A 26,578-nucleotide genomic window follows, 5' to 3' on the forward strand; every position below is an offset into this window, starting at 1 on the left:
CCGTCCCCATGATGAGACACCGGTCAAAAAAAACCCCACAAAGTACTGAATTTTGATGGTTAGGCTGCCCCAGTGCATGGGGCTGCCAGAACACATCGAAACCAGTAGGTGCGCCTCGTTTCCGGCGGTGGGCAATTTCGGCCCCCTAACCTTTAGCAGGGCAGATTTTTCTCTTTAGTATCTGGGGAAACACAGGAAAATAGGAACAGGATTAGGCCATTCAGCCCCTCAAGGCTGTTCCCCACCATTCAATTAGATAAACGTTGATCTGAACCTCAACTCTATTTACCCACCATTGCTCCAAACCTCTTGTTACATTTACCTACAAAAACCTATCGATCTCAGTCTTGAAATTTCAATTGACACAGCATCCATAACATAAGAACATAAGAATTAGGAACAGGAGTAGGCCATCTAGCCCCTCGAGCCTGCTCCTCCATTCAATAAGATCATGGCTGATCTGTAACCTTTTGAGAGAGAGAGTTCCAGATTTCCACTATCCTTTGTGTGGAAAAATTGCTTCCTGATTTACTCCTAATTGGCTTAGCTCTAATTTTAAGATTTTGCCCCCTTGTTCTAGATTCCCCAACAAGAGGAAATATTATCTTTCTATCTACCCTATCATTTTAAACACATCGATTAAATCACTCCTCAACCTTCTGAACTCAAGGGAATACAAGCCAGGTTTGTGCAACCTGTTTCATAATTTAACCTTTTAAGCACTGTATTACTTTGGTGAATCAGTGTAAGGCCAATATACCCTTCCTGAAGTTCAGTGCCCAAAACTGAATGCAGTACTCCAGATTGGGATCTGACCACCAACACTACGGTACATAAGCTAACATTGGATGAGTGCAGAAGAGATACATCGAGTAAGGTCCTGTAAGATGATCCCCCAAACTTGTGATCAGAGGCTGGAGTTGTGGTGCAGGTATGAAGCTAAGCCTAGTCATCTTGGTACTCAGACAGGGCTTAAAGTTTGTTGGCCACACTGGTTGACAAGCTATCTGTAATAGGTTCTGCAGATAGATTTTGTTTCATTCATCTAGCCTGGATAACAACACTGTTATATATGTAAACCTGTAAATACAATCTTTAATCACCAGAGGGCTCATCCCTTGGAGTCCCGAGGGATCCCATAATCCCTTGGGAGCACAGGTATATAAGGAGGCCTCACAGACTGGAGAGACACTTTGGAGACCTGCAATAAAGGACTACAGTCACACACTACTTTGAGCTTACAGTATCTGGTCAGACTCCTTATTCAGTACATAACAAACCCCACTTATTTTTGATTCAAAATACATGAAATGTCACAACAGTAATATTTGCACACCGATTAACAGAAAAGGCAATGTTTGTTTGGAATTTCATTTTACACCAATCACCTTATAAACAACTATGATTTTTACCAAATGCGTTACCAGATTGCTTTCTTTTCTGGAGCATTTTGGGGTAGATTTTGAACTTTGTGTGACAGTGTAAAATGGATGACAGTCCATTTAACACCTTTCCTGATTTGTTCCTACAAAAGTTTTAGCATGCTTTTTTAATTTACAGAATCACAATTTGAAAAGGGATCTTACAAAATTCATCAGTTAGCAAATTTAAAACTAGACCAATTTGTGTTAAAAATAAAAGAAAATACTGCGGAGACTGGAAATCGTAAATAAAAACTGTTTGGCACAATTATCTTTTCATTCTGAGCAGAATTGGGGCTTAATTTTTAAGTGTACTATTGCCATTTGAATGAGCATGAAGAGTTGAGTATGTATCATTTCCAGTATCTGTGTGGTGTGGATTTGAGTGCGAGCACATAGTCCTCAACTTCAAATGAAAAGTGTAGATGAATAAATAGTTAGGCATAGTGCACGCACCTTGTTGATAATCAACAACTGATGGCGGCGGACCAATTTTCCATGGTGTTGCTGCCCTCATTTGGCACATGCAGTGTAGGCTTCGGCAGGACCACGTCCAGATTTGGGTGTGATTCGAGTTCTGGGCTAGCATGTCCATTCATTTAACACAAGAAGCTGAAGACAAGTGGCAGAAAATTGATTTATTTTATTAAAAATATGAACTTACACAAAAAATTAAAGGACACAATGAAATTGAAAAGAGTCAGGGTTGAAAACAAAAGGACTGATTTAAAGATTAAAGCTTAGTGAATGTGGCACTTGGCCTCAGTAAACTGTTAATTACACTATATAAACTCCCCCAGGTTATTAGATTCATGGCTATTTTTCTATTAACATAATGAAGCACGGTTTGTTTTTGCATTTTTAATTGTTTCACCTCAGACATATGCGTTTTGGATTGTTTGGGGTTTTCTAATTTAACTAGTTCAAGTCCCTTGGTATGGCTCATGGGTTGACAGATTGGGACTAAGCAAGCACGCATGCTTGTAAGACGAATGATCAGGCTGAATTTTCAACAGCCGGGCAAGAGCTCAGATATTTATATGGAAAAGAGAAAGAACAACAAAAGAGAGCAGAAAAATCAGGCAAAGAGAAGAATCAAAGCACACTTCAAAATGTTGGGAATTGAACCGGAAAAACTGTCCATTTTGCACCACCAGAGTTCATTTCTTTCTTCAAAAATTTCTCAATCCGCTAATGAAAAACAAACACTTTTCTGTATCTTCGAGGGGACTTCTAACCCCGCCAAAAAGGTGGATTTGGATCGGGTGAGAAGTAGAAATGTAAAAATCTAAACACGAACCCAACCCTCCCTCAAACCTGCCAATTTCCGGTTTTAATGTGGGCGGGGGGGGAGGGGGGGTTGGCTTTAGCGGGTGTCCAACCTGCTCACAGGAGGCGGGGCGCTCATTTAAATATTTTAATGAGGCTGCGTGCTTCAGATATTTTCCCTGGTCCAGCTGTAATGCTGGCCAACTGGGTTTCCCGGGTGTCGGGAAAACCGGCAGCAGGGAGGGACAGGTAAGTGCTTTTCCATTACTGTTTGTGGGCCTGGAGGAGCTGGAGTGCTTCTGCCCAGACTCCCAAGCAAACCTGTTAGTATCCCCCCACCGCCCCCCAAGTCATCCACAAGCCCCTTGAGATCTTCTCTCCTCCTCCCTAATCTCTCCTGCCCCCCACGATCTTCACCCATTCTCCCCAATCTCTCTGTCCCTCCTCCCTGCATCGATAATCCCTGACGATCCCTGATCTCTCCAGTCCTCCCATCAATGTCCCCCTGGCCCTCCATTTCACCTGATCCCCATTGATGGCCCCCACTGACCCCAAATCTCTTTACCCCCACATCAATGTGCCCCCCCCAGAGCCCAGATCTCTCCCTCCTCTCCCTCCCCAATCTGTGGAGTCCAAAAATGGTAATCAGGATCTGTCATTAAATTCGTCAGGAGCTGAGGGAAACCCTTTCTTCCGGGTTATCTGACTGCAAAACTGCCCACCTGCAACCTCCCCACCTCCCTTTTAATAGCGGGGCCTTAGTTTCTCCCATTGAATATAGCTGCAGCTTAAGCCATAACAAGCTCATGTTCCACTGCACTCTCATTGTAACTAAGTATTTTTGTATGCCATACATGATGTCATTGGGTTTCAGTTTTCACAGAAAAACAAAGTGAATTGCGGAATGTGATCCCAAAACACCAATAACAATCCTGAAGTCCAGTGCAATAAAAATGGATTTAACTCATTCAATCACTTTGAAACAGCAGCGCTGGTCATAGACTATGGTGGAGCCTCATTTGGCCGACTGAAGTCAGGAGTTAAACTTGAAGTTTGGCCGCTTGGCAGGGAGATGACTGAGCTGGGAAATGGGGAATGTCGAAGATCGAGCTGGGAACCATGTTGAATTGCAGGCCAAACCAGAAGGCTAAAGACAGGTGACAGAGGTTCCTGAGAGTGAATTTACGTAGTCCTCCAAAGTCGTATTGGCCAACCTCAAAAATGATTGAAGAGGTTATGACCCCTCCTATCAAATAGTTATAGGCCTTTATTTGGGACTATTTTTCAGTTGTTCTTTTTCATTTGCCAGCTTTTTTGGAGGCTGTATTGTTTTTTTGAATTTTGTAGGTTGGTTTGTATGGTGTCGTGAGGAAGTGATGAATGTGCACATGGTACTTCAGGTGTCTTTGGATGTGCAGGTGATGTCCTGTCATAAAGTGGTTAACACAGGGGTTGGACTTTACTCTGAAATTGGGCAGAAAAATGGGAAAAATGTAGCAAAATCAGGTAGAGGCCAACTGCCACATTCGCACCCTACACAATTTCCTTTTCTGCTCAGGATAGCCCCTGGCTACCCCTTCTCTTGTCAACTGAGGCCTAAAAGAAATGTTGATGTCCTCTTCAGGGCTGTTTCATCCTCTTTAAATGGCTGGACACCTCTATGGGTGTTGCTTTAAGGGGCCTTGCTAAGAAGGCCTTGCCTGTTCTGCTGATCATGAGCCCAATTTTTAAGGATGAAGCCAAAGCTGTAGGCACTTCTTATTGATATAGGTGCATTAATTATGTTTCGAGTCAGCTTGAAGTGCAGGCCAACATTCCTGTACTACAATTAGCATTGGACCCCGATTTGAATAACCAAATCAGACCTACATCTGTTTCTGCAAGGTGACTAAAGGTCATGTGAGATGCTCTTCAGAGTAATTTGTGCATGGGAGATCGCAACTCAATTTTGGACCCCATTTTGCCTATCTGATAACCTAAAAACAGGTGCATCAGTATCTAATTTCTTGCCCGGTATCTCTTAACATAGATGCCAATCAAAAATGTGCTGGTGTCCAGAGAATCCCTCAGTCTCAGTCTGCCAATTTGATGTGCTGCTCAGCAGTTCCCCAAAGCACAAAAAAAATCCAAAATATGCAGGAAGTCTTGATTAATGGGCAAATCTTTTGCAGGCAGTGAGCACATTAACAGGGATCACTTCTGCTGAACAGGTCAACCATGAGAAGGTTATACCTCATTTATCTACGTGTAAGTTACATCAATGGTGTCTAATGGAGCCATGAATGAGACGAATTCTGACACCTCACGCCATGCGTGTCATTTGCATATACACGCAATGAAGAGGCAGACATTGAACATGGGCTTTCCCACCTGGACTGGAAACCTCGGTGAGTAGGAAAATGAGCGTAACATTAATGGGAGTGGGCCCTGCTCAAATATCCAACGCTTAAAGCTTTATTGTGTTGGTATCTTGCTTCTTTCTCATCAAAACAAGTGCAGATTGTCAGTATTTGTCTAATAATTGTGAAGCAGGGAACCTCCACACTGATTTATGTGAGTAATACAGGTAAATCTGGAGTGCTCCTCCTCCCTTTTGCAATTCCAGCCAGCAAGAAATAAAGACTTGCATTTATATAACGCCTTTCCCAACCTCAGGATACCCCAAAGCACCTTACAGCCAATGAAGTATTTTTGAAGTGGAGTCACTGTTGTCATGTAGAAAATGCAACAAGCTCCAGTTTCTGAATTTAGGTAATTATCCTGTGCATCGGAAAGGGGAATAATCCTGGATTAACACATTATGATGTCGTTATAATTACTTTATGGTGCCCAGAGATTAGATCTAGTCCTTGGCATCATTCCAGTTTATTTTATTTGTAAAATGTGATAGGTAAATGCCTAGGATGAGTGTTTATGGAAAGAAGGGCTTGAAAGAAGAAAAAAAAAACGAATAAAAGAATGGAATAACTTACAATTATAATGGCTTTTACAACCTCAGGACATTCCAAAATTGTTTCATAGTCAGTGTAATCACAGTTGTAATATGAGGAAATACGGCAGCCGATTTGCACACAGCAAGACCTCACAAACAGCAATGAGATAAATGACCAGTTAATCTGATTGAGTGATGTTAATTAAGAGATAAAAGTTGGCATTGAATTACAGTATGCAGATGATGCTTGCGTCTGCGCACACTCAGAGGTCGGACACCAAACCATCGTCAACACCTTCAATGAAGCAGACCAGAGCATAGGCCTTACACTAAACATCTGGAAGATAAAGGTCCTCTACCAACCTGACCCCGCCACACAATACTGCCCCCTGATTATCAAAATCCATGACGAGGTCTTGGACAACGTGGACCATTTCCCATACCTCAGGAGCCTACTGTCAACAAGAGGAGACGTTGATGACGAAGTCCAACACCGCCTTTAGTGTGACAGTACAGCCTTCGGTCGCCTGAGGAAGAGAGTATTTGAAGACCAGGACCTCAAAACCAGGCACCGAGCTCATGGTCTATAGAGCAGTAGTGATACCTGCCCTCCTATATGCTTCAGAGACATAAACCATGTACAGCAGGCACCTCAGAGCACTGGAGAAGTACCATCAACGCTGCCTCCAAGATCCTGCAAATCCAGTTGCAGGATAGGCACACCAACGTCAGTGTTCTCGCTCAGGCCAACATCCCCAGCATCGAAGCATTGACCACACTTGATCAGCTCCGCTGGACGGGCCACATCTTCCGCATGCCCGATACTAGACTCCTAAAACAAACAAGCGCTCTACTCAGAGCTGCGACACGGCAAGCGAGTCCCAGGTGCACAGAGGAAATGCTTCGAGGACATCCTCAATGCCTTCTTGAAAAAGTGCAACATCCCCACCGACACCTGCGAATCCCTGGTCCAAGACCGCTCAAAGTGGAGGAGAAGCATCTGGGAAGGCGCAGAACATTTCGAGTCTCTTCACCGGGAGCACGTGGAAGCCAAGCGCAAACAGCAGAAGGAGCTAATGACAACCCAAGCACCCCACCCACTCATCCCTCCAACCTCATTCTGCCCCACCTATGGCAGAGACTGTAGGTCCCGCATTGGACTCATCAGTCACCTGAGAACTTATATTAATGTAGAAGCAAGTCATCCTCAACTTTTGAGGGATTGCATAAGAGTGAGAAAGAGGAAAGTTGCCCAAAGCAACCCAGGAGAACTATCTGTGCTCTTTGAATAGAGCAATGGGTTCGCCTTGCTCACATCCTGAGATTAAAAAAGCTAAAACATCCATCAAAAAGGATCGACAGGGTTTTGGATTAACATCTTATCTGAAAGACAGCACCTCTGACAATGTAATACTCCCTCAAAACCACACTAAAGTGTCAACCTAGATTATGTGCTCAATTCTGCGGGGTGGGGCTTGAACCTTCTAACGCAGAAATGGAAGTGCTACCAATGGAACCAAGGCTGGCACTATGAAGAAAAATGAATCCCAGATCTGTCCATTTGCTCAGGACTTGATTAGGCTTAAACGTAAGTTAAAATTTCAGTTACAACTTGAATTTTTAAACATTTAGGGGGAGAAATTTGCTTGCACCTCTGTTGCGGCGTTAATCCAGGCGGAGCAGTACTTTTAGCGCCTTGAAAAAATTTGCACCTCCCGCCCAGAAATTACTCAGAATCAATCGAAGAGCTGACAGGGACGATAAATCAACCATTGCACATCACAGCTGGGAGGGTGATAGCGAAAGTTTGGTCGGTACATTTTGTGGACCCATTGCGCATACGCGGAACTCTGAATCAGATCCCGGGAAAAGTCGAGTCTTAAAGGCGCGGCATAGTAACGCACCCATTAATGTTTTCAAAATCACTTGTTTTCAACCTATATTGTTATGTCTGTCTGCCGTTGAAAACTTGAAAGCTCGTGCACCATGCTCTGTGTAAATGTTGCACTGACTGTGACCTCCGAGGGAAGCGCTTCCTCATCCCTTTAAGTAGACACCAGTTAACGACTCTGCAAGCCTGTACCGACTGTTGTTTTTGGCGGGTGCTCAATGAGGCGCACACACTGAATTTAGCGACCGGGACGCAAGCGTGTGCGTTGCACCAGGAATACGTCATGATCGGATTGATCGTCAGCAGCCAGGTGCTAATGGTTTACGTCCCCCCCGCCGGTGAGCCTCTAATGAACTTTCCTTCGGGACGCTAAAAGTTGCCGTCCGGTTGCTAAGCTCTAACGCTTATAGACAATCGAAAATTCAGCCCCACAGTTTCTTCAATTTTTTTAGTTAACCTTTCACCTTTTGGTGTAGCAGCTGCTTTCTGTGTTTATCACAAAATATAATTCTAGGGAACAGAATTGAATACTAGATTTATGGATGAGTAATGAACCAGAATTAGTTAACAAGCTGATGGTAAGAGGACATCCTACAAATAGTGACCATAATATATTTGAATATTAGGTTTGGGAGTGAGAAAGGAGAGTCACAAACCAAGGTTTGAAATTTAAGTAAGGCAACCTTCAAAGGGATGAGAAATAAATTGATCACAGTAAACTGAACTGAAATAGGTAAACTTGCAGACAGTGTGATGTATTAAAAGAAGTATTTGATATGATACATAACCAGTACATACCCTAAAAGGCAAAGTCTCCACTTGTATAGTTGAGCAACCACAAGCCAACAAGTGAGGTAAATGACAGTGTCATGCTAAAAGGAAGACTAACACAAATGGAAGGGAAAGTGGCAACCATATATAGTTTATAGGAAAACTATAAAAAGAAACAGAGGGATACAAACAAAGCAATAAGATATGAAAAATGGGAATATGAAAAACATGAAATCAAATCTAACAGCTTAAGATATAAATATATTAAGAGAAAGAGAGTGGTTAAGGGGAAGGTGGATCCGTTAACAATGGATGCAGGTAAAACTATAATCGATAATAAGCAATTGGCAGACTTGTTAATGGTACTTTGTACCCATTTTCACAGTGGAGGAAGAGAACAAAAGACATCAATCCCCCTTGGCGAAATAGCTGTTGAGGGTAAGGGAATTTCAATAATGAGCATTTTTCCATTTTTATCAACCTTCTGTTGCCACCTTACCTCTAACCGTGTCCTCTCCTACAGGTTCTGCCTGCCCATCATTTGCAGCTCCTTCTCTTTATTATGATCTCAGGGGTTTTAATACTGCTGCTCCTCCCTGGTTGTATTTCTTTTATACTGATTGTAGCCAATTTTTCCTCGGAGGAGACAAGGTAATATCAAGGGCACAACACGTGAGTACATGCATCTCATGAAGGTGAGCTGTAGAGATGCATTGTGCTTTAAATCAGGTGTCAAAGACTTGCAGTAGCCCTTGTGGCAGACAATGTGAGTTGGAAAGGAGGCTCTTGAGTATTTGTTGAGGTTGCCCTTTGCAAAATTGAGGATCTTTGACACCCAAATACTGAGAGAGAGTATGAGGTAAGGAGGTGAGCAAGTGGTAGAGGATGTACGTTCACAAGAGTGCCTAGACTGACTTGAGCTACCCTTGTGAAAATAAAGAAAGGAAGAAACTATAGGCCCTTTCACAACCTCAGGATGTTCCAAAGGATTTTACAGCCACTGATATACTTTTGAAGTGTTGTAATGTAGGAAACGCGGCAGCCATTCTGTGCACAGCAAGGTCCTATAAACAATAATGATGTAATGATCAGATAATCTGTTTTTTAGTGCTGTTGGTTGAGGAAAAAATGTTGACCAGGACAGCAGAAAATCTACCCTGCTCTTCTTCAAATAGTGCCATGGGATATGTTACATCCAACTGAGAGGGTAAATGGGGCCTGGGCTTAACGTTTCATTGAACCTCTTATGGTGAAAGAGGTAGAAGAGACTACCTCTGTGTCTCCCACCAGACGGCCTGTACCACCCTCTTATGGCACTGCCAGCATTCCGTGTCCAACAATCTTGCTCTTCTGCCTCTGACTTCTGACAAAAGGATGCGCCCAAGAATTTGGGAGCCCTTCCAGCTGCTGATATGCCCAAGGCTGTCGCTGTTTCAACCATTTTTGCAAAAGAGTGATGCCGCTCTTTAACTTTTAACGGCTGCACCAGAACTGTATTTCCCTTCCTCACAGCAGCAGTAAACCCATCAGGTGAGATATTACTGCTCCAAAGCCACCCAGCATAGCAAATGAGGGCCTTGGCAGGAAATTGCAGCGGCTTGGTTATGGATTCTGATTGGTAGGGGGTGGTCCCACTCCGCTGCTAACCTGCCAACGGGGGGGCGAATCCAGGCCATAAACTCCCAGTTTGTCTCAGCAGCTGCACCATATGGCTGTAAAAAAATTAAAACATTTGTGTGAACCCACTTTAATTTAAAACACACCACTGAAGTGCAACTCATTTCCAAATCCTCTCTGTGGAAAAATCGAAAAATCCCAAAACGTGACAGCAAGCAAAATCATATGATGTAACATGTAATTGTTTCATTACAGGGGATTAAAAAATAGCTTTTTGGGTAGCTCTTTACAATCTAAATCAACCAGAACCACCATTGATTTCTTCCACGTAAACCATAGTACTGACTTGAGATTTGATGCAGATGTCAGTAAATCTAATATAACTGCCATCAACTCTATTGTTGCAGCTTTGTAATGTTTTATGTCACTTTACATATGTCAAACTGTTGGATCCTGAGTATATTGAATGAATAACATGACAGACTTTTCTCCTAATCTTTTGCCTGTGCTACTTAATTAGACTAGCTTCTGCTTTTAAAAAAATATGTCATTGCTTTTCGACAATGTTAAGTACTGGTTTGAGTCTAGTATGACGTTAGAGTGATACAGGGTCAATAGATCCAAGTTATACTGATGGCTTCACCTCTCTTTTCATGGCCAGGGAAAATCGAGCGTATATATGCTTGGCTCACTGGAATGCAAATCCTAGTTAAATGTTAATATTAACAAAGACTAAAGGGCCAGTTGGTTCTTAGATTAGATTAAAAGAACTTAAACATGAAGGCAACCAAGGAACTTCAGCGTTGCACCAGTCACAGTTATATTGCAGCCAACATAAAACTACTGATAGCAGCTACTGTATCAGCATGGCTGCCCTGACTTGCGTGAGAACACCAGCGGCAAGTCGAGGCCATAAAAGGAATGGAGCTACAGAGCCTGGAACCAAAGTGGCGGCATACCACTTCAGGGAGCAGTGCGAGCTGGTGCAGGAGAGCGACGTCTTTGAGGAAGGCGACTGGATTGGACGTCACCATAACCCAGGTCGGTGATTGGAGCGTGGGCAGGTACAGTAGGAGCGGTGAGGTTGGGGTGAAGGAGCAGAAAATAATCGTGGAACAATGTGATCGTAGCCCAGGAGAGGTGTGAGTTCGGGGTCCAGTTGAGGCGAGATCCTTGGGGCAGCACGGGCCAGCCCACACTGCGATATGTGTGCGCACTAGGTCCGTGCAGCAGAGCTGGTCTCCAGTCATCTTGGTTAATCCTTGCCACTGGACCAAGACCTAGCTCTGTCGAGCTCGTGTGGTGGCTGGCGTGCAATGGCCACCACATGTCAAAAAAATCCACGAACAGGCATCTTCCACCCCTCAATATGTAGTTCGGGACCTGGAATTTCAAGTCCTTCATTGAAACACCTGTGAATTCATCCCTTTTTGGTGTGGAAGCAAGTCATCCTCGATACAAAAGACCGTCTAAGAAGAAGAAGACTATAGTATGAGATAATCTCCTTGAAGTAATCTCACATCCTTTGCTCAAATGTGAGCAGTTTGCGCTAGTGTCACAATATACGGTTTGTGTCATTAGCAAAGCCAAAATTACAACACTGTGGCACAAAATGAATATCATGACAGTTTTTAATTCCGCTGTCAAGAAGACTGTTAAAAGATCAACAAATAATTGCCTTTATATAGCGCACTTATATATTCACATGGCACACGGCGGATTACTTTTTGCTGTGTGATGAATAACTGCTGTTATGTAGACTGTGCTTGAAACGTTTTTAGCACTTCTGTGCTAAGCACTTTTCAGTGTACTAAGTGGGATTAGAGAACACAAAGGGCTAGGCCAATGTTAACATTAAATCATGTACCTGACTGGGTTCTAACCATAAACCGTAATACATTTATTTGGCTGGAATAAATTCATCCTTCACTGTGCAAAGTGTGTTTAATTTTGGCTGAAGTACTGCATGCCATCTATAATTGAAGAAATAATTCAAATTATATGTACAATAACATTTGTGCATTTCATAAATTCCTCCCTCTATCCTCCCTCTGAAATGCACTGATGATATACAGGGAACACTGGTACTACATCATAGTTAAGGACTAAAAGCGTTGACTATCAGACAAACAAGCACCAGTCGAGATTAACAGGGCACCAATTTATGAACCAGATGTTGCATCGATTCTCTGGTTGTTATTAAATAAGATTAGTTCACATGGAGTATGGTAATTATACCTCTATTGGCATAACCACTGTATCTGGAAAACAGAGCTCGCTCAACGTCAAGCAACAAGCGCATTTATTACTGATGATTTCTCGCTGCCAGTATTAAGAATTTAAGTGCAAATATATAGCAATTTCTCTTCAACTGCACTGATGAAAATATTAGACGTCTATTTAAGAAAAAAAACTGTTACAATGGTTACAAAAATTGGCCTGCTGTTATCCTGGCAATTATGCCCTCATCAAAGTACTGCAGCATTTAATCCACCAATGCTTGCACCAAAGACCCTGGAAACTCAGGAGGAAGTTAGCCAGTCTTAGGAGGTGGTGGGGGTGTGGCATTGTGGGATGGGGGGGGGGGGGGCAGTGTGCTGGATTTCTCCCCAGAAGACAGAGAATGGCAGCCCCAATAGCCTTGTGTGAGCGAGTCGATTTGACATTTTTTTTACTGGCCTGGAACTCCAAGGTGGCGTCCACTTGCTCCCTTCAAAAGGTTATCTTAATGGGTCTACTGATTTCCATACTCATGCCAGGTCCCAGCGAGCCCGAGGAAGTGAGAACTCCCAGTGTAGGGGTCCAGCTTGCTCCATCCCCTGACACCATGGACCATGTTTGGGTGGACAGAGGTCCCACCCCAGATAAGGCCCACTGGAAATTATCTGCACAGGTAGGGATCCAGTGTATCCAGGTCATTCCTGGAGTTGTTAGGAAGGGCCTGGATACACTGGATCAAAATCACAAATGACATCCTTTGTGGCTGTGACAAAGGCAAACTATCCCTCCTCATCCTTCTTGACTTGTCTGCAGCCTTTGACACGGTTGATCACTCTATCTTCCTCCAACGCCTCTCCACTGTCATCCAGTTGGGTGAGACTGCACTCACCTAGTTCCATTCTTATCTATCTAATCATAGCCAGAGAATCACCCACAATGGCTTCTCTTCCTGCCCCCGCATCGTTACCTCTGGTGTCCCCCAAGGATCTATCCTTGGCCCCCTCCTATTTAGCATCTACATGTCGCCTCTTGGCGATACATCCGAAAACACAGCATCAGTTTCCACATGTACGCTGATGCCACCCAGCTCTACCTCACTACTACTTCTCTCGACCCCTCCTCAGTCTTTAAATTGTCAGACTGCTTGTCTGACATCCAGTTCTGGATGAGCAGAAATTTTCTCCAATTGAATATTGGGAAGACTAAAGCCATTGTTTTTGGTTCCCACCACAAACTCCGTCCCCTAGTCACTGACTCCATCCCTCACCACAACTTCTGTCTGAGGCTGAACCAGACTGTTCATAACCTTGGTGTCATATTTGACCCGGAAATTAGCTTTCGACCATATATCCACAGCATAACTAAGACCGCCTATTTCCGCCTCCGTAACATCGCCGGTCTCTGTCCTTGCCTCAGCTCATCCGCTACTGGAGCCTTCATTCATGCCTTTGTGACCTCTAGACTGAACTATTCCAACGCAGTCCTGGCTGGCCTCCCACATTCTACCCTATGTATACTAGAGGTGATCCAAAACTTCGCTGCCCATGGCCTAACTCGCACCAATCACCCATCACCCCTGTGCTCGCTGACTTACATTGGCTCCCAGTTAAGCAATGCCTCAATTTCAAAATTCTCATCCTTGTTTTCAAATCCCTTCATGGCCTTGCTCCTCCATTTCTCTGTAATCTCCTTCAGCCCCACAACCCCCCGAGATGTCTGTAATCCTCTAATTCTGCCCTCTTGAGCATTCCTGATTATAATCGCTCAACCATTGGTGGCCGTGCCTTCTGTTGCATAGGCCCTAAGCTCTGGAATTCCCTGCCTATTGCTCTCTGTCTCTCTAACTCTCTTTCCTCTTTCAAGAAGCTTCTTAAAACCTACCTCTTTGACCAAGCTGATCACCTGCCCTAATTTCCTTATGCGGCTTGGTGTCAAATTTTTTATCTCATAATACTCCTGTGAAGCACCTTGGGACATTTCATTGCGTTAACTGCGCTATATAAATACAAGTTGTTGTTGTTGCGGAGGGAGGAAGGCAGAAAGCCTAACTATTTTCAGAGCCTGTGTGTCTATGTTTCTGGATGGTACAGTGGTTATGGAGGTGATAGTGACCATGATCTATAATCATACAGCAGGAAATGCATCAATGATCTACATTGATATATGGCAGTGAGATTGAGCCAATGATCCACAATACAGATGGGGCTGTACCAATTATATATAGGGCTGGATTTTGCAGTCGAAATAACAGCGTTCACAGTTATTAAAGTGCAAATTGGACACAACTGCCAGCAACTGTACATGTGGAGTTAAATGCGGAAATTCTGAAGTTGACCTGCTCCTCCAGTAGCTTTGCTAGAAAAGTACCTCACCGCGAGACTTGGCATTGAAATACATTGAATGGCATGAAGTTGCTGTACTTACCTGATATATACGCACTAAACTCGCCAGTAAAAGTTAGCGATTGTTCATTTCAGTCTAAATACCCCTTTAATGACATGGTAAGTCCTAATTACTACTCAAGTTCTAAACAAGCTCTCTGGCATTGAAAATTAACTTTAACAAATGTGGAGTCTCATTCCTTCAGATTTTAATTATTGGATATTTAAAAAAACAAAAAGATGTAAATAACTTTTTCGTTCTGTCTCTTTTATTTACTTCTCTTAATCCAATCTTTCTTTCCCTCTCTTTATTTTGTTTTCTGTACCTGATTTGACAGTGAATTCATTAATCTAACTGGCACTTCCAGGTTCAGACTCTGCGCTGCTCATTAACAATTCTTGAATCTGTTTGGTTAAGGAGATACAAAGTTGCTTTCCCTGTTCACACAGGTCTCTGTAGAGGGTGCTGCACTTTTTCGATGGTTGGCTGACAGGAACTGCCTGTGCAAAAGCCTATGGAAAGTCTATGGGAAAGTGCAGGAGTAACGAACGGCTAGTACCATTTGTTTGTCGCTGACAGCAAAATCTAGCCTATTTTCGTTTAACAGAATTTGAATCAATGATGTGTAACTATATAGCAAGGAAATTCATCAGTGATCTATAGTTACACAGCAAAGGATACCTTAATGATCTGTAATAATGAAATGGGGTGTGCATCAATAATCCATCATCATATAACAGGGTAGCATCAATGGTCTATAATCGTACAGCAGGGGCTGCATTAATGATCTATAGTCATATCACAGGGCATGTATCAATGATCTATACACATATAGCAGGGAGATACATCCGTGATCTCTATTGATAGCAGAGGATGCATTAATTATTGTTACAAATTTCTGAGGTCTGAAATTTCCAGTCCAGCAATATCTAAAATTGAAAGTTATCATCATCATAGGCAGTCCCTTGAAGTGAGGATGACTTGCTTCCACACCCAAAAAGTATGAGCTCACAGGTGTTTCAATGAAGGACCTAATATTCCAGATCCCGAACTACATATTGAAGGTTGGAAGATGCCAGTGCGTGGATTTTTTTAACGTTTGGTGGCCGTTGCACACCAGCCACCACACAGGCTTGACAGAGCTAGGTCTTGGTCCAGTGTCAAGGATTACCCAAGACTAACTGGAGACCAGCTCTGCTGCACAGACTGAGCGCGCACACATATCGCAGTGTGGGCTGGCCCGTGCTGCCCCTGGGCCCTCGCCTCTTCTGGGCCCCAGATTCACGCCTCTCCTGGGCCCCGGTCACTTCCCTCGACAAACTCTTGCCGCTCCTTTGCCCCTCCTGCAGTGCCTGCCCGCACTGCAATCAGCGACCTGGCTTTGTAGCCATCGCCCTCCTGCAGCAGCACGCGCTGCTCCCTGCAGTGGTATGCCGTCACACGTTGCTCTCTCCAATGGCCCCAGCCTGCTGATGGTCTTGCAGGTCGGGACCGCACCGATTTCCGGGCTGGACCGCGCACAAACACACACACACTCACACACACAGAAACACAGAAACACAGAAACACACACACACACACACACACACAGAAACACACACACACACACACACAGAAACACACACACACAGAAAAACACACACAGAAACACACACACACAGAAACATACACACACAGAAACAGAAACACACACACACACACAAACACAGAAACACAGACACAGAAACACACACACACAGAAACACTCGCACACACAGAAACACACACACACAGAAACACAGAAACACAGGCACACACACATACACAGAAATACACACACACACAGAAACGCACACACACACAGAAACGCACACACACACAGAAACACACACACACAGAACAGAACAGTCATACACATACAAGGAAACACACACACATACAGAAACACACATACACATGGAAGCACACACAGTAACATAGAAACACACACAAAGTAACATAGAAACACACACACACATAGAAACACACACACACACACATAGATACACACACACAAACACATACACACACAGAAACACACACACACATAGAAACACACACACATAGAAGCACACACACACACACACAGAAACACACACACACACGCACACAGAAACACACATACACACACAGAAACACACACACTTACACACAGAAACACACACAGAAACACACAAACACACACAGAAACACACACACAATACACACACACACACACAAACACACACACAGAAACACACTCACACACACACACACACAGAAACACACAATAATTTAAAGCTTCCTCTAACCATAAGCAGGCACCACTTGAGGTCTTGAATATTCAGTGCGGAACGTTGCTCAATGGCCGGACAGAGATTTTAATAATCCCTCCCTACTGCCCATACACACACACACACACGCACACATACAAAGATGTTCACAGAACACAAAGAAAGGCAGCGAGAAATTGGAAATAAAAATGATAACATTGCAGAAAGGCACAGCAGCTGGGTTGGACAGTGTTGAAAGTTATCATCCTTGTGTTCAATCCCTCCATACCCTCACCCCTCCCTATCTCTGTAATCTCCTTCAGTCCGACAACCTTCAAAGAACTTTGCATTCCACCAATTCTGGCCTCTTCCGCATCCTTGATTTAAATCGCTCCATCATTGGTAGAATTGCCTGCAGCTATCTACTTCTTTTACTACATTAAAGGCGCTATATAAAAGCGATTGTTGTTATTTGCGTTAGATAGTCAGTCTCTCAGGTTCAGCATCACCAGTCATTCCCATAAATGGACCTGCATCCCCTGTGATCAGGAGCATACTTTTACTGCAGGGGTTATATCGATAAGCTGTAATTATACAGCAGGGGGATGCATCAATGATTTGTAATTATATACTGTGGGAATGCACTACTGGTCGATAATCATATGGTGGGAAGACATCAGTGTTCTGCAGTTCATATTGCAGAGGACTACAATATTGATCTATAATCATGGAGTGGGGAATGCATCAAAAATCAAGAATCATACAGCAGGGATTACATGAATGAAATGTAATTATGTTGCAAGGATTGCATCAAAAATCTATAAACAAATGGCAGGGGTTGCATATATAGTCTATACAGCAAGGGATGCATTCATGATTTATAATGATATAGCAGGGAAGTGCTATCTCATTTTTGCCAGATCTGACCTGCCCATCATCTTCCCTGTTTATTTTGCTACTTTTCCCTGAACTCTCTTGGTCTTCTGGCCCACTCCTAAAAATATTTATTTTGTTAAAAGTTCCCCTCCAACCCCATTCCTGTGTGCCGACCCTGGTCACTGCCACTGCTCCCCTCCATCCCCGCTCCTGTGCTCCTGACCAAGGCCATGGCTACTGCTCCCGTCCAGCTGCGCTCCTGTGTGCCGACCCAGGCCACTCCACCACTCCCCTCAAGATGGTGGGGGAACAAAGAATAAGTGCGATCAGTAAAATTGGGGCAGAATAGAAGATGGAAAATCGGAACAGTAGCATAATGTTTATGTTACTGGACTAATGATCCAGAGACGTGAGTTCAAATCACACCATGGCAGCTGGGGAATTTAAATTCAGTTAATTAAATCTGGAATAAATAGCCAGTATCAATAATGATGACCATGAAACTATCGGATTGTCGTAAAAACCCATCTGGTTTACTGATGTCCTTTAGGGAAGGAAATCTGCTGTCCTTACCTGGTCTGGCCTATATGTGACTCCAGACCGATAGCAATGTGCTTGACTCTTAACTGCCTTCTGAAATGACCTAGCAGGCCACTCAAAGTAATAAACCGCTACGGAAAACAACAACAAAAATAAAACCAGACGGAATAGTTACCTTTTATCCCTACTCTCTGCTTTCTGTCTTGAAGCCAGCTAGCTATCCATTCTGCTACTTGTCCCCTGACTCTGCATTCTCTGACCTTGTTCATCAGTCTATTATGGGGTACCTTATCGAAAGCCTTTTGAAAATCTAGATAAATTACATCTACAGTATTACCATTGTCTACTTTGTTATCTCTTCAACAATTCACTGAGGTTGGTCAAGCAAGATTTTCCCTTTTGAAAGCTGACTATTCATTATTATATTTTTGGTTTCAAGATGTCCTTCTATTTTCTCTTTTGGTAGGGATTCCATTATTTTTCCTACTACTGATGTTAAGCTGACTGGTCTATAGTTCCCTGGACATGTTCTATCCCCCTTCTTAAATATAGGTATTACATGAGCTAATCACCAGTCCTCTGGTATTATACACCCTTTTCCAACAAATTCTTAAATATGCACAACAATGCCTCTGCTATCCCTTCGTTAGATTCTTTTAAAATGCATGGATGCAATCCATCCAGACCAAGGGTTTTATCCTCTTTGAGTTTGCTTCGTTTATTTAATATATCCACTCATTTCATTTTAAATGTACTTATCTCATTACTAATCTCATCATCCAATGTCATGTCCACCTGTTCTATCTCCCTGGTAAATACTGAAGTAAAATAATTATTTAATATTTCTGCCATCTCTCTATCGTTGGTATTATGCTGTCTATCCCTTAATGTTCCTATTCCCATCCCAACCGTTCTTTTTTATTGATGTGCCTGTAAAATATTTTATTATTTTGTTTTATGTTCCTTGATAATTTAATTTCATAGTTCCTCTTTGCCTTCCTAATTCTTTTATTGACTTCTCTCCTAATCTTTTTGTATTTTCCCTTATCATGCACTCCCCTGCTGTCTATCTGCTTAATGTATGACTCTTTCCTTATCTTCAATTGTTCCGTTATGGCTTTATTCATCCATGAAGTCTCATTAGTGCTCAGTCTGTTCTTTCTTTTTAGCAGAATATATTGTTCCTGCACTCTGTTGAACACTGTTTTAAATGTTTCCCATTGATGTTCTACATAATTTTTTTGCCAATATTGTTGCCCATTTTATTTTCACAGCCCCTCAAAATCAGCTTTTCTCCAATCCATTACCTTGATTTTTATCATACTTACATCCTTTTCAATTTTCATCTTAAAGTGTTCTATATTATGGTCACTTTTGCCTATATGTTCCCCTATTTTTACATCTCTTATCTGCTCTGCCTCATTCCCCATTATTAGATCCAATTGCGAATTCTCCCTTGTTTATATATTGGTGTAGAAAGGAGTCCTGTCCACATTGTAGGAACTCCATTCACTTATCCCCTTTAGCTACCTCTTCTGTCCAATTAATATCAGGGGAGTTGAAATCCTCCATGAATATTATTCAATGTTTTTTACTCATTTCCATAAATTGCCTACATATTTCTTCCTCCACCTCCCCTTCAATAGTAGGTGGTCTGTAGACAACTTGTATTAGTGTGATTGATTCTTTATTATCTCTTATCTCTATCCATATGGATTATATTTTTGTCTTGCTGAGAGCTCTGTCACTTTTTTTTACTGCCATTATGTTATCCCTAATAAGTATAGCTACTCCACCTCTCCTTTTTCTCTCTCCATTTTTTCTAAATATGTTATACCCCGCAATGTTTAATTCCCAGTCCTGATTTTTCTGTAGCCATGTCTCAGTAATTCCTACTATGTCTGGTTCCTCGCAATGCATGATTGCCTCCAGTTCTCCTGTTTTATTATGGACACTGTGTGCATTGCTGTACAGTTTAACTAATTTTTAATAGAATTTCCTCTCACTTTGTATGTTTAACCATCTTTTTAGACTCCTGTTCTATAACTATTTATCTCCTTGCCATCAATGTCCTCCCTTACTTTATTCTTTCCTATGCTCTCTTTTCCTGCTTTGTTTATGTCATTTATTCAACTGTCATTGTAACCCATATATAAGCTGATCTAAGTTGTATACCTTGAGAACACTGACCACAGGGGGCGAACTTGTGGGAGACACTCCTAACCTGGACTTTCCGGTATAAAAGGGGAAGCTCCACCCACCGTCTTGCTCTTGAGGTCTTGGTAATAAAGGTAACTGGTCACAGAGTGATCTTCTCTCAAGTATGGGCCTCGTGTGCATTTAAACTGTATAGTAAGGACATATTATTGGCTACGAGAAACTGGGATTTAAACCACGTGAGCATGGCCACAAGCAGCACAGAAGAGCGGTACTGTGTTGGTGATGATTGGGACGACTTTATTGAGCAAAGTTTAGTCACCAAGGAATGGTTGGGACAGGACTGGGCCGACAAACGCAGGGCTCAACTCCTGACGGTTTGTGGATCCAGAACATACTCCCTGGTGAAGGACCTTCTAGCGCCAGAGAAGCCGGCGGAAAAGACGTTCGAAGAGCTCAGTAAGTTGATTGGGGAACACCTTAAACCAGCGAGCAGCATGCACATGGCGAGACACCAGTTTTACACGCACCGGCGACGAGAAGGGCAAAGCGTTCCAGACTTCATGGCAGACCTCCGGCGACTGGCGAGCCTATGTAAGTTCCCAGATGCATGCAGAGTGGAGATGCTGCAAGACTTTTTTATTGAGGGCATCGGGCACGCTGGGATTTTCAGGAAACTGATTGAGACCAAAGACTTGACCCTGGAAACGGTGGCTTTGATGGCCCAGACAATTATCTCAGGGGAGGAAGAGACCAGAATGATTTATGGCAAAAATCTTGGCTCAAATGCGGCAAATGACCAGGGAGTCAACATAGTTCTCGAGGCAGACAAGAGCAATCAGACATGCCCCAGCATGCAGTCGAACCCAAAGGGGGAATTCAACAGAGACAATGGCTAGCTGAACGGCGATTCATGCCATCATAATGGACAATGCGGCCAGTCATGGGGCCATCAACATCTGTTAATGGTGCGCTTAAGGACAGTTACAGAGACAGTCAGAGATGATCGACTGGTAATGGACCTTTTATTTCCAACAATGGGGCCTCTAGCTCATGCTGAAGGTGTGGAGGCAAACACCCAGCCAGAGCTTGCAGGTATCAGCAATATACCTGCAGAAACTGCAATATCAGCGGTCACTTGGCGCGTATGTGCAGGAAGCCTGCAGCCAGGTTGATGTACGAGGAGGATGGGCCCGATGTAAGCCCTCCGAGGCCAAATGAACACTGGGGGAAATCGCTGGAAGCTGAAGTTCAGCGAGTTCATGTGGAGCACATATACAGTTCATATACCAGGACGCCACCGATAATAATGAAAATGCTCCTCTTTGGCATCCCAGTGTTAATGGAGCTGGATACGGGGGCCAGCCAGTCCCTAATGAGTATCAAACAGTTCGAAAGGTTGTGGGTGCCCAAGGCCAGGAGACCAAAATTATTGCCGATTGACGCACTGCTACGGACATATACAAAGGAGATCCTTCCGGTGCTCGGCAGCGCCACGGTAGTTGTGACCCACAAAGATTCGGAGAACAGGTTGCCACTCTGGATTGTCCCAAGGGACGGTCCCGCACTACTGGGGAGGAGTTGGCTTGCTGTCATGAACTGGAAATGGGCGATGTCAATGCAATTTTTACTGTGGAGCGAGTATCATGCTCACAGGTCATGGACAAATTTGACTCATTATTTCAACCCGGCACCGGCACTTTCATGGGGACCAAGGTAGTGATTCACATAAACCCAGACGTCAGGCCAGTCACCACAAGGCCAGAGTGGTGCCGTACGTGATGCGGGAAAAGATAGAATGCGAATTGAACCACCTGCTGAGGGAAGGCATCATCTCGCCAGTCGAATTCAGTGACTGGGTGAGCCCGATCGTGCCGTTGCTCAAGGCGGATGGGTCGGTCAGGATATGTGACGATTATAAGGCCATCATCAATCGGGTGTCATTCCAAGACCAGTACCCGCTACCGAGAGCGGAGGACCTCTTTGCAACGCGATCCGGTGGCAAACTCTTTTCAAAATTGGACCTGACTTCAGCTTACATGACCCAGGAGCTGGCGAGTGAGTCGAAGAAGCTGACCACCAGCACGACACACAAGCGATTGTTTGAGTATAACAGATGTCCGTTCGGGATTCATTCGGCTGCCGCGATCTTTCAGCAAAATATGGAAAGCCTCCTCAAGTCGATTCCAAGGACGGTGGTTTTTCAAGACGACATCCTCATCATGGGTCGCGATACTGAAGAACACCTCCACAACCTAGAGGAGGTGCTACGCAGACTGGACCGGGTAGGGCTGTGACTGAAAAAGGCAAAATGTGTCTTCTTAGCTCCAGAGGTAGAATTCCTCGGTCTGATTCCCAGGCAGCAGATGGGATCAGACCTGCTGCGTCCAAAATGGAAGCGATCCAGAGAGCACCCAGACCCCGTAACACGACGGAGCTGCGTTCGTTCCTGGGGCTCCTGAACTATTTTGGCAACTTTCTTCCCAAATTGAGCACGCTGTTAGAGCCGCTACACGTGCTCCTACGCAAAGGTCGCGATTGGTTCTGGGGGACAGCCAGGAAAGGGCTTTTGATAGAGCACGCAATTTGTTATGCTCCAACAAACTGTTAACGCTATATGACCCGTGTAAGGAACTAGTTTTAACGTGTGATGATGCGTCGTCCTATGGGGGCGTTGTGTGTTGCAGCATGTGAATGCCAATGGTCAGTTACAGCCGATAGCTTATGCCTCCAGAAGTCTGTCCCGGGCAGAAAGGGACTATAGGATGGTAGAAAAGGAAGCGCTAGCATGTGTATATGCAGTAAAAAAAGTGCACCAGTACCTGTTTGTCAGGAAATTTGAACTGGAGACAGATCATAAACCCCTAACGTCCCTTTTGGCTGACAACAAGGCCATAAATGCGAATGCATCGGCCCGAATACAGAGGTGGGCACTTATGTTAGCCGCCTATGACTACACAATTCAGCACAGACCGGGCATTGAAAACTGTGCCTATGCACTCAGCAGGCCACCACTAGCCACCACTGAGGGGGCAACTGAGCACGATGCTGAGAAGTTCATGGCTGTTGAAGCTTTCGAAAGGAAAGGCTGACCTGTGACAGCCCGTCAGATTAAAGTCTGGACAAACAAAGACCCGCTGCTGTCTTTAGTTAAGAAATGTGTCCTGAATGGGGACTGGGCAGCCACATACGGGGCATGCCCTGAGGAGTTTAAACCGTTTCATAGGCGCAAGGATGAACTCTCGATTCAGGCCGATTGCCTACTGTGGAGAAACCGAGAAGTCATGCCTCAGAAGGGCAGAGAGGTGTTTATCAGAGAACTTTACAATGAGCACCCGGGCATTGACATGATGAAGGGCATTGACACGTTTGGTGGCCAGGGATAGCTGCAGACCTGGAACTTTGTGTTCGCAGGTGCAACACATGTGCTCAGCTGGGCAACGCACCCAGGGAAGCCCCCCTTAGCCCCTGGTCCTGGCCCGCCAAGCCATGGTCACGCATCCATGTGGACTACGCAGGTTCTTTCATGGGAAAAATGTTTTTGGTTGTAGTAGATGCCTACTCCAAATGGATTGAGTGTGCCATTTTAAATTCAAGCACATCCTCTGCCAGGGTAGAAAGTCTATGGGCAATGTTCGCCGTCCATGGTCTACCGGATGTCTTGGTCAGCGACAATGGCCCGTGCTTCACAAGCACTGAATTCCAGGACTTCATGGCAGGTAATGGAATCAACCATGTCAGAACGGCACTGTTCAAGCCGGCCTCAAACAGCCAGGCAAAACGAGCAGTGCAGATAATCAAACAGGGGATGCTCAGAATCCAAGGGGGTTCCCGACAAAGCCACTTATCACGCCTCCTGTTGGCTAATAGATCCCGACCACACTCGCTCACAGGGGTTCCATCTGCAGAGCTGCTAATGAAAAGGATGCTCAAAACCAGGTTATCCCTTATACACCCTACTATGAAAGAAATTGTTGAGAGCAGGCGTCAGTCACAATGTGACTACCATGACAGGAATGCGAGGGCGTGATGTATTGATGTCAATGACCCTGTTTTTGTCCTTAATTACGCTGCAGGGCCCAAATGGCTCGCAGGCACTATGATTGCCAAAGAGGGGAATAGGGTTTTGGTAGTTAAACTTACCAATGGGCAAATCTGCCGCAAACACGTGGATCAAACAAAAAGGAGGTTCAGCAACCCCATAGAAGAAGCAGAGGAAGAACACGATGTAGAGTTCACTCCACCACAGGTGACCGAACACCGGAACCAAGTGGAGTAGAGCCCAGTCACTGTGGGCAGTCTGGACAGGCCTGAGGCACCGCAAACAGCAGACACTCAGGCCAGCGCCCAACAACCGGAGCCCCAACTCAGGCGCTCTACAAGGGAGCGTAAACCACCAGAGAGACTTAACCTGTGATCCCAATAAGACTTTGGGGGTTGGGGGGGGGGGGGGGGGGGTTGGTGATGTCATGTATTCAACTGTCATTGTAACCCATGTATAAGCTGACCTAAGTTGTACACCTTGACAACACTGACCACAGGGGGCGAACTTGTGGGAGACACTCCTAACCTGGACTTTCCGGTAAAAGGGGAAGCTCCACACACCGTCTTGCTCTTGAGGTCTTGGTAATAAAGGTAACTGGTCACAGAGTGACCTTATCTCAAGTATGGGCCTCGTGTGCATTTATACTGTATAGTAAGGACATATTAGTTTATATTTAGGCTGATTACGTTTCCTGCAGATCCCTCTTCCCACTGAACTTATTTAAAGCCTTTGCCACCTCCGTATTTACCTTTTCCGCTTGGACATGGGTCCCATCCCGTTTCAGGTGGAGTCTGTCCCATCAGTAAAGCTCCTTCCTGTCCGAGAACTGGTGTCAGTTTCCCATGGAAAGGAACCCCTCTTTCCCACACCAGCCCTTTAGCCACGTGTTAATTCTCCTGATCTATCTACTTCTATGCCAATTTGCACGTGGCTCAGGCAATAATCCAGAGATTATTACTCTCGAGGTCCTGTTTTTTAATTTAGAGCCTAACTCCTGATACTATTTCAACAAGATTCTCCTCCCTGTTCCTATCTATGTCGTTTGTTCCAACATGGACCACGACAACTGGATTTACCATCTCCCTTTCCAAGTTTCTCTCCAGTCGCCATGAGAAATCCCTTACCCAGGCACCGGGTAGACAACACTTCCTTCAGGATTCTTGGTCTTGGCTGCAGAGGACGCTATCTATCCCACTAACTATAGAGTCCCATGTCACTACCACATTTCCATTCTGCTCTTCCCCCCTTTGACAGCCTTCTGAGCCACAGTGCCTTGGTCTGCATTGTAGCTGAACTCCCTGCAGTGTTTCTCCTTGTCCTCACAGGTAGCAAGCACATCGTACCCATTGGACAGGACCAGTGTCTGCGGGACCTTCTTCTCAGCCACTTCTAAATCCCTGCTACTCAGCTCACTAACAGTCACACCCTCTCTTTCCTGAACCTGTGCTTTCCTCTGGTGTGTGAGTGTATTCTAGATAAAACCATCCAGAAATTCCTCCCCCCCCCCTTATGTGTCGGAGTGTCTCCAACTTGCACTCCAGCTCAATGACTCTGAGCCGGAGAGATTCGCGATGGAGACATCTCCTGTAGACATGTTTGCTCGAGACAGTCTCACTGTCCACAAACTCCCACATACTGCCGTCCAGACACACAACTTGCTCTGCCATATCCTAGTCTAGCCTTATTTTATTTATTTAATTAGTTAAAGACTTTACTCAATGATTATTTATAGTTATATTAATTAGTTTAACTAGTTAAGTTTTAACCCACATCTTTCACTAGACAGAGTTAGCTCTTGCACCATAGTCATCAACCGTGAATACTGTTCACCCTTGAGGGAGGTGAAATTCCAGAGGAAAAAGCCAATGCCTACTTACGCTAAGACAGGAAGTGGTGGCACTGGTCACCCGAACTTCGGCAGAATAGAAAGTGACTTCATCAACATGATTGCTTGGGGTTTGTGTGGATTTCTGCAAATTGAGTTTTCTTGTTGCAATTATACAGGGTCAAACAAAACAAGAATTGGCCCAAATTTTGCTGCTGTAATAACGGTGAAACTGTCAGCATTCGCCAGCATTACTCTGTGAAACTGTCAGCAACTTCTGGCGTCCGCGCGTGTGCAGGTAAATGCGGAAATCCAGATGTTGCTGTCAGTGATTGCCCGCTCCTCCACAGACAGCGCTGTTG

This window comes from Pristiophorus japonicus, chromosome 10 (genome assembly GCF_044704955.1).
Source record: "Pristiophorus japonicus isolate sPriJap1 chromosome 10, sPriJap1.hap1, whole genome shotgun sequence".
In the NCBI taxonomy this organism is placed as follows: domain Eukaryota; kingdom Metazoa; phylum Chordata; class Chondrichthyes; family Pristiophoridae; genus Pristiophorus; species Pristiophorus japonicus.